The 6,950-nt window shown below is 36.3% G+C and overlaps 1 long non-coding RNA gene and 1 pseudogene across 2 annotated transcripts; one reads left to right on the forward strand and one right to left on the reverse strand.

Annotated features, from left to right (window-relative positions):
• The first annotated feature begins 2,771 nt into the window (after positions 1 to 2,771).
• On the forward strand, positions 2,772 to 3,548 carry LOC103325449 (uncharacterized). 2 transcript variants are annotated; one of them, XR_016122106.1, is made up of 3 exons: positions 2,772 to 2,882; positions 3,167 to 3,253; positions 3,350 to 3,548. It is a non-coding gene; the product is annotated as an uncharacterized LOC103325449 (long non-coding RNA). The 2 variants fall into 2 exon arrangements; XR_016122107.1 differs by lacking the exon at positions 2,772 to 2,882 and adding an exon at positions 2,988 to 3,032.
• A 1,779-nt stretch (positions 3,549 to 5,327) lies between these two features.
• Positions 5,328 to 6,721, reverse strand: LOC103336767 (uncharacterized; annotated as a pseudogene).
• Between the last annotated feature and the right edge of the window lie 229 nt (positions 6,722 to 6,950).

Consider the following 6,950-nt stretch of genomic DNA (forward strand, 5'->3'; position numbering starts at 1 on the left):
GGCGACGACCAGCAACGACGGCGATTGAAGGGTTTAGCACTCTCTTGGGGAAAAAATCGTAAGAAAATGACCCCTAACACAAATTTGCCTTCGATTTTAGGGTTCTGAAATTTTACTTACTGTTCATTCTTCATTCTGCAATGTAGTTTAGGTTTTGGGTTTAGTTTTGGTTTGAAAACCTCTAAAAACCGAAAAATCACAAAAGAAAGAAAAAGAGCATCAAAACTGTTTTCTGCACTGAACAAAACAGAAACGCATTGTAGTTTACGCTAAATTATTATACTTCTTTCCATTTCACGCCATGTTGTTCGTAGTTTCTGTTATGTTTTGTAGTTCTTGTTTTGGCTATGTTGATCTTTCAATTTCATGTCAAGTTGATGCATATTTCCTGGTATATTCTGTTTTTTGCATTTTAGTGAAAGACAAACGCATTGATGAACCACAAAGCGCATTCTGATTTGTATCTTGAATATTACTCATTTCACGCATGTTGTTCTGTAGTTTCTGTTATGTTTTGTAGTTCTTGTTTTGGCTATGCTGATCTTTCAATTTCATGTCAAGTTGATGCATATTTCCTGGTATATTCTGTTTTTTGCATTTTAGTGAAAGACAAAGCGCATTCTGATGAACACAAAGCATTCAGATTTATTGCTTCTTGAATGTTGCTCATTTCACGCCATGTTGTTCTGTAGTTTCTGTTATGTTTTGTAGTTCTTGTTTTGGCTATGCTGATCTTTCAATTTCATGTCAAGTTGATGCATATTTCTAGTATATTCTGTTTTTTGCATTTTAGTGAAAGACAAAGCGCATTGCTGATGAACCACAAGCTGCAGTTTACGTGCTTCTTGAATGTTGCTCATTTCACGCCATGTTGTTCTGTAGTTTCTGTTATATTTTGTAGTTCTTGTTTTGGCTATGCTGATCTTTCAATTTCATGTCAAGTTGATGCATATTTTCTGGTGTATTCTGTTTTTGCATTTTAGTGAAAGACAAAGCGCATTAGATGAACCTGGCATTCGATTCTGTTTATATGGTTTGTCTCTACTTGTCCTAATAGTATTTTCATCCCTTCTTGTTGCAGATCACAAATGACACAAGAAATGTCACCTAAAGGAGAAGCTCAAAACCAACCAAAGTGAAGATTCAAAATGATGGCTCAAAAGAGTAAACCAAAGCCAAAGCCAAAGCCAAAGCCAAACTATGATTGGAAAGCAAAGCACAGGACTATGTCAATTTGAGGGCAATTACAGCGCTTTCAACGAGCATCATTCACGGATCTAAAGACAAGCTCAGCGAAAGCGGAAGAAGCATAAGAAAACCCCATTCAGGAACTTGATTGGTGTTTACAACAGAGAATTGACATGAATAACATGAATAAGTCGGACCTTGACTTAATCTGACTGCTCAAGAAATTTGATTCGGATACAAAGTCCTTCAAATTTGGCACGAACATTCAAGATCTAAGCAATGCAGTGAGTTAGATTCTAGGATTGCCAAATGAAGGAAAATCTATCAAACTTGTCAATGATAAGTACACTTCTACCTTGAATAAGGCACTTTGGAGAAAGGAAAACCATCAAAAAATCGGGTAGAAGCAATTACTAAAGACAATTTCCTTGGCAAACCAAGAAGAAAGAAAAGGCCAAGGCGAGCAAAGAAGAAAGCGACAAAGGAAAAGAAAGAAAGAAGTGAAGAAGAAGAAGAAGAAGTTGACTCGACAAGGAGGTGGTCACCTAGTATTGGTTCACCTCTGCATGACATTCCTTTTTGCCAACGCTTCATCTACTTTGCATTGGAAAGTATTTGAGCCTTTATGTGAATCTAGACACATTTTCAAGCTATTCTTGGGCAAGAATTTGACCTACATGAATGAATCCTTGGTCGCAAAAGCAAAGCAAAAGCAAAGAAGGGTGGAGAAGGCTCTATAGAGTGTTTGGATTGCATTATCCTAATATTGGTAAGTAAGCAGTGGCTTATGCAATGCATTTTGAGTTTTAGGCAATGCATTTCCTTTAGTGCAATGCAGATTTCTGTTTTATCCTAAGATTTCCAACCTAATTTATGATATATCTTTCAATTTCATGTTTATGTTTTGTAGTTCTTGTTTTGGCTATGCTGATCTTTGAATTTCATGTCAAGTTGATGCATATTTTCTGGTGTATTCTATTTTTGCATTTTAGTGAAAGACAAACGCATTGCGAGTTTCTGTGCTTCTTGAATGTTGCTCATTTCACGCCATGTTGTTCTGTAGTTTCTGTTATGTTTTGTAGTTCTTGTTTTGGCTATGCGCCGATCTTTCAATTTCATGTCAAGTTGATGCATATTTTCTGGTGTATTCTTTTTTGCATTTTAGTGAAAGACAAACGCATTGCAGTTCACATTGCTTCTTGAATGTTGCTCATTTCATGCCATGTTCTTCTGTAGTTTACTGTTATGTTTTGTAGTTCTTGTTTTGGCTATCTGATCTTTCAATTTCATGTCAAGTTGATGCATATTTTCTGGTATATTCTGTTTTTTGCATTTTAGTGAAAGACAAACTGCATTCTGATGAACCACAAAATACATTGCAATGTGTTATCTGCTTTCTGAAAGGCGCATTGCAGTTTTTGTTTTATCAAATGGAGTTTCTAATTAGTTTCCTTTCAATCTGCAGTTAACACAAGAGGCATCTCAGCCCGATGCCACAAATCCAATTCCTGATCCCCCAAAAGGCACGAGCCTTCATGATTCAATACCTGAGGTATGCAAGAATCAAATGATGAAGATGAAGGAAAAAAGCCAACAAAGAAAAAACTAGGATGGGGTCAAAAGAGGGTTTGGCAGAAAATTCCAAAGGAGGACAGGGACAGAATTCAAGAATACTACTTAAGTACTCAACCTAGGTAATATCTCTATTCCAAAGAACAACTCTTTCATCTTTTAATTACAATAAACTAAAACTAATCTTGTGAATTTCAGGTATTGAATCCATTGATAACTTTTAGGCGGGACTCGATAATGAGAAAGTGACAAACCATGATATCAAAGATATTGTATGGGACACTGGAACTGTCACAAAAGCGTAAGTATAAAATACTAATTCTATAACACACATTGCCTTGCATTTTTATTTGTGCTACCTATATTACCGTTAATAATTTCATTTTCTCTAATCAATGTGAAACAGGTTATTGAGGCCTATATCCAAATAGAGGAGGAGAAAATAGGGCCCATGCAGACAGATAGTCCACAGTACATGTCTACATGGACTTGGGTAAGAATTATTTTGAAAATTCAAAGTTGTTTAACAGACACAGCACTGCAGTTTTCGAAAAATATATACTAACAAATTGCCATTCAATGATGGCAGGCTTACATGCAAACCTTTCTAGAACCAAATTGGCATAGGGCCCTGTATGAACACTTACTTGAAAAACTCGGGAAATGCAATGTTCTCTTCTTCCCGATCATTTCAAGTTCTGAGTTCCACTTTACACTTCTCACATTTCACAAAATTGAACGAAAGTGGAGACACTACAATCCACTTAGATCGTTGGGATCTAGAAAAGAAGAAAAGTGTATAAACATTGCTCAAAATTTTGTAAGTGGAATGAAATTGTCTTAATTTCTCAGCACAAACACAAACAGAAGCGCATTGGTTTACATATATCATCTTGCTTAACAAAACTATAATATGCAATGCACTGATTACCATTTCTTTTTCTCTTTTTTTCTTCTTCTTTAAACAGGTTAATATTGTGGAAGGGTGGCTAGAATATATCAGACCACAAGCACAAGAGTTCTTAGAAACTAAAACAATACCAAAACTTGTGAAGCAAAAAGAAGGGCCCCCTACACCTGCACAGGTTGATTTGTCCCCAAATGAAGAACTCACTCTAAATTGGATTATGCAAAATCCATATCAGTTTCCATTTGAGGATGACACAGAATGTGCTCAACAAAATTCATCTTCGTAAGAATTGTGTCTACTCAACCATTCATTACAATTTGAAATCATTCAAAACCAAAAGCTAATCTCGTATTCATTTGTAGGTTGGATTGCGGCACGTTCGTCATGTTCTACATGGATAAAATAGCACAAGGACAACCCATTCCAAAAAGTGTGGACAAGAATTTCATGAATGAATATCGAGCACAATATGTCACAAAACTCCTACACCACAAACACTGTGTAATTAATCGTCTCTAGTGATTTGCCTTTCGTTAACTCAAGACAATATGTATCTTAATTCTTGTGGATGTTTGTAAATATTTCTAGTTATGGTATATAAGAACATATTTCCTATACATATAAACTGTAATATAATCTTGGAGCAGGATGCAACAAAAAAAGAAACAACAAAGCGCTTTGAATTTTCTGGTCAAATAATGCAACAAATTAAAGCTGCGGTGCAGTTTTGGTCTCGAACAATTATTACGAATTGAATTATCGAACAAGAAAGCTGCGCTGCAGTTTCTGGTCAAAATCTGCACTGCTGCTCGAAAGGTAAAGGCATAATCAAAGTACTAAAACTAATATCAAAACACATTTAAGTAGGTCAGCATTGTAACATTCCAATGTACTTGCAAAAATTATTCTGAAATTGAATTATCGAACAAGAAAGCCGCTAGCGTTTCGGTCAAAATCTACACTGCTACTCAAAAGGTAAAGGCATAATCAAAGTACTAAAACTAATATCAAAACACATTTAAGTAGGTCAGCAGTTGTAACATTCCAATATACTTGCAAAAATTATTACTGAAATTGAATTATCGAACAAGAAACTACAGCTGCAGTTTGGTCAAAATCTGCATCTGCTCAAAAGGTAAAGGCATAATCAAAGTACTAAAACTAATATCAAAACACATTTAAGTAGGTCAGCAGTTGTAACATTCCAATATACTTGCAAAAATTATTCGAAATTGAATTATCGAACAAGAAACTGCGTTGCAGTTTCTCAGGTCTCAAAACAAGCTAGCGCGATTTAGTCAAAATCTTGCTGCTCAAAAGGTAAAGGCATAATCAAAGTAGTAAAACTAATATCAAATCACAACATAGACTAGCAAAAAGTATTCTGAAATTGAATTATGGGACAAGTTCTGTTCAAAATCTGCTCAAATCTGAAAACAATCATTCAATGGCAGTCAAAAACGAATATCCACTCATGAAACAATTGTATAATTTTCATTAACTTCAAAAAAGAATCATAATATCCAATTAGAAGCTGTGTAGCCAATTAAAAGCAACTAAAACTGCACTGCAGGTTTTGCAAAAAGTGCAATGCAGCCCGACTATACATTCACTAAACCATTTCTAACATAAGCAATCGTCAACTGAGAAGGAATGTTCATATCACAACCTTGCAAGTCTTCCTATTATGCCCAGTAACACTACACTGACTGCATTTCAATAGCCTTTTAAATTCACCAAAAGCTTTGATCCTCTTTGTTGGTGGTCTTCCGGCTGGCCTCTTTGTAATTGGCGGAAGCACAACTCCAGCTGCAAAACTGTTGCTGCCTAAGCCTTTCCCAATATATGGAATAGGAAAAATAGGACTCTCATAGGCTTTTCGAAAGAAGTCAGTCCTATAGTAACACTCCACGTAATCATAAATTGAATCTTTCTTTGCTAGAATTGCAGCTACCGCATGCGTGCAAGGAAAACCGTTAATTTGCCAAAGACGGCAAGAACAAGTCCTTTGCTCAAGATCAACCATCACATAATAATCAGCAAATACTTCAAAAACAGTGAAACTAGAACGACGAACTACCCAAGTCCTACCGACCTCCGCATTTTCCCACAGTCTAGTTTCCATCTCCGAACACAAAATTGTTGTCCACTTCTCCGCTTCAATTCGTCGTTGAGAATTCAATACCATCAATTTCTGTCGAATCCCTTCTATCAAAGGTAGCACCAGCAAATCTCGAAACACACCAACCCAATTATTAAATGACTCCGCTAAACTATTTGCCATCTCCCCATACCGCATTCCTTTGAAATATGCGTTCGCATAGTGATCTCTAGACAAATCAGATATAAATGTCTTCACTTTCGAACTCCCAACAATCACCAACTCCTCCATTGCTACCGTAAACTCTTCCTCTGTAACAGTATATGGCACCTACTAAATAAATTGATAACACGGTCTTGGAGCAATTTCCCATAACCTGACTTCGGGTACTTCGATATCAAATTCTGTTTGAGGTGATAGTAACAGTAAGAATGAGGCCATCCAGGAAACACAAACCCCATTGCATTTAACAAACCTTGATTGCGATCCGAAAAAAAGGTCACCACTCTCCCCATCGGTAGCAAAATAGAAGCCAAATGTTGAAGAAACCAAGTCCAATTCTCCTCCGTCTCAGAATCAACAACTCCAAAAGCTAGAGGATAAAACCCTGCAAAACAAAACCAAAAGCACATGTATAAGCAAAAAAGGGAAATTGCATGTAGTTTTTGAAAACAAATCTGCTCAAATTTGAAAAGAAACCAAAAGGCAAATCCATGATCCAAGTACTAAAACTAAGTTTAAAACACATTTAAGTTCATGAGCAGTTGCAACATTCCCACAGACATACAAAAATTACTAAGAAAATCGAATTATGAAACAAGAAACTGCATTGCAACACAAAAATTACTAAAAAATTGCAACAAATGGAATCTGCAATACATTACAGTAACCATACCTTGATTTCCATTCTTTCCGGAAGCACAGAGAAGCTGCCCTTTGTACTTGCTCTTCAAAAAGCGTAGCATCAGCGAACATCAAGGGTATGCAATATTGAAATCCAGCAATGCAACCGCCAAACGACACAAAAAACCGTCTAAAACGATTAATTCTAGCTTCACATTCAAGAGTGCAGAGAGAACCAAGGTTAGTTTCCTTTACGGCGTCCGCATACCACACTAACTCGTTGAAGGACTTCGACTCAAGACTGTGAACGCGTTCAATTTAGCTAACTCTTTGCCA

Source organism: Prunus mume, linkage group LG7, assembly GCF_029339155.1.
Source record: "Prunus mume cultivar Tortuosa linkage group LG7, ASM2933915v1, whole genome shotgun sequence".
Taxonomy (NCBI): Eukaryota; Viridiplantae; Streptophyta; class Magnoliopsida; order Rosales; family Rosaceae; genus Prunus; species Prunus mume.